Genomic DNA, 3,060 nt, shown 5'->3' with positions numbered 1-3,060 from the left:
CCACCCTTACGTTGTCATTTTCTTGGCACATGAAAAATTTGTGCTCTTCAAATGAATGTTCCATGGTATAAGTGCTGCATTGTTTTGCTTCTTTTATTTATTGTACTGAGCTTGAAAATGCCGCTAGTCAGACATAATAGAGCACAGAGAAAAGGCCCAACTGCACGAGGCATAGTCTTATCCTTACAAGAAATTCCCTAACGAGACAGATCATGAATCCAACTACAAAATGATATCTCGCACCAAAGGAATGTGGGGAAAAACCACTAGGACACACTAAGTTCGACAATCTTATTGTTAACAGGTGATTCAAGGGTGACGTAAGGCGACAACGGTTGCATATGACGGCGTGCATACGACTAGACCATCAATAGAATAACATGAATTTAGTGAACCACGAACCAATATGGAGGCCATGCGGTAAAACTTTATTATAGGAACACATTTTCAGCATTGTTCGTACAACTCAACGCTTGAATCCTGTGTATATTTGCGGTGGTACGTATATGTTTTATTGCTGCATGGCCCACTTTGGTTATTAGCCTGCGTAACACCGTGACTAAATTTCGCCTCATCGCACGCACATTTAAGCCTTCTTGAAAACAGAACCAGGACGATTCATTCACTGGAACAGCCTTTCATTTATTTATCACACAGTCCCATATTCGCTCGAGGAGGAATTTAGCGGGGAGCATGTATACACGCATTAAAACTTTTTTCAAGGTAACATTATAAGAAGTGATACCCAAACCTAACAATATCTAAAACAGAGTAACAAAGCACCAGGGGCCGAATTCACAAAGCTTTTCGATCGTAAGTGCTGCACCACGATTGGCTGACACCTGCTCCTGCGAGCAGTTTTAGCGTGAGAACGTTTTTGTGAATCCGGCCCCAGTATGTAGCATACAAAAAAATTATGGTGAGGCATTAAAAACAAAAGAATGGGCTCGTAGTTACCATCAGCCTAAAAGAAAAAGATTTTGAAATTAAAGGCGTGTAAAATTGTTATACATTACCAGGAATTTGGGACATCGCCGAACAGCGCCTCTAGCGGCCGCCTCTGAAAACATACGCGTTTTCTACGGGAGAGCGTCGTTTTTTTCCAAATAACTAATCATAGAAGCCGTGTTTTAAAATATTCCCATTAAAATAGGCTCTTGGCGCTTAGCCCGAAATAACATGCAAGTGGTACCATTACTTACGGCAGAAAACTCGTTCCATATTGCGGGTGAAGTTTCAGTTATGGGAGTCTATTGAAAAGCCAAAATTTTGGAGGCTTTTTTGACCAGTAAAAAGCAATTTGCGATGAACCTATTGCATTGACTGACGTATTCCTGGGGATTTATCAACTTCAATGATTTATCAACTTCAATGAATCAGCTTTCAGCTAGTTGCAGCAGCAGTTCTTGAAATGGCAAAGAAGTCGTTCCAAAATCACAGTTTTCATAACAAGGTCGCGGAATTTATTGTGGTACATATATAAACCTAGTTTTCGCCAACAGCAGCGCTTCGAAGCGGTAGCCGAGCGTGTTGAGCGACCACAGATCAAGATCCGTGATAACCACGATCGTGAGTTCACAGGTTCGAAGCCAGCTGTGCCGCGCTGCTTATCACTTTGTCGCTGTTTAGTTTGGCAGTTTTCCACCCGGTGGCATATTCCGAAATGCAGGACATTTGGTTACGGTTTTTGTTTAGTTTCTTTCTACTGTACCAACGTCTTCCTAAAAAAATAGCTGGCTAGTTTAGAGAACATGCGAACGTGTTTCCAATCATCTTTTGCACTTTAGGTATATTGTATCTTGGAAAATAAACCCAGGTAACGTGTTTTGAAAGTACATTTCTTTCTTAAGGTGAACATTTATGAAGACATTACTAAGAAATATTTTGCCTTTTCAGCTACGTCTTGGGAAAGACGTGTTTTGTGCAACTCTTGTAGGGCTTGAAACGTGCCACAAAAATAAATAGCGCCCAGTGTGTGCAATTAAAAGACGCAGAAGTAGAAAAGTTGGCTGCAGCCCCAGACGTAGTATTTTTGCAAAGGAATACAGTTGAAGCTATTTCACTGAGTGTATTTGCATTGTATCAAAGCAGATTTTTTGCGTATACCTGACCTTCAGTGCAAATGAAGGATATCCGAATTATTGCACAAGCCTGTTTGCTTAGTACAAACCAGTACCTCGAAACATAAACATTCCACCCTCAATATACAGCGCACGTGTCCTATCATTTGAACCATTCCCATATACCTTCACAAAATTCCAGAAATACTAAAAGTCTTCACATCCTTTTACCCTTTTACCACAACTTACGCAGAGGAGTATTGGAAATTATGCGAAAAGACTCTGGGACGTGTTAATGTAGCCTGTCGTGTAAAAATAGAGAACGACTCCAATCACAGACCACACCCTTTTTGAATTATGCCCACAAAGTTGTGCAAGAAGACACTGTTTTCGGCTACAATTACCGAAGTTGCCATATAGCATTCTGCTGTTCTGTTCTTGACTAACTCTATTGCTGAATCAGGTCAAAGCACCATGATATGATTACTGGTGCAATTCTTTAGTAATTATGTGCGAATATTCTCCTACCCTAAATTTAACGTGTTTGAATAGTTGAAGAAACATGAGAAAGGACCGTGACGGTTTGCAGAAATGTTCCTTTATTATAATCGTTTATGACCCATATCGGTACGGTCGTTTCGTCATGATCACGCCAGCGTGCACTGAGCATCATTTATCATTTTGTCTACTGCCTATAAATAAAATACAAAAGTGTCGTTCCTTGTGTGTGAGTAGCACAATGGCAGCTGAACCTTTCACATGGTCCTACTAAGCTAAACCTTCCCTTTTCTGCCATGGTGCCACAGGACATGTCAATTTCACACTTGATTTTCGCCCTTTCAGTTTCCTAGAAAGCATAGGGAGGTACACAAGACGAACAGGCGAAATTTTGTAGTAGTCCTGAGATTTGAGTAAAATTTCATAGGCAATGTTATTATCCTTTATTTGTTTACAAATTTATTACACCTCATTGGTGATAATAATGACACTACATAGTAGT

The sequence above is a fragment of the Dermacentor silvarum genome, chromosome 8, assembly GCF_013339745.2.
Source record: "Dermacentor silvarum isolate Dsil-2018 chromosome 8, BIME_Dsil_1.4, whole genome shotgun sequence".
In the NCBI taxonomy this organism is placed as follows: Eukaryota; Metazoa; Arthropoda; class Arachnida; order Ixodida; family Ixodidae; genus Dermacentor; species Dermacentor silvarum.
Note: the sequence above shows the minus strand (reverse complement) of the source record.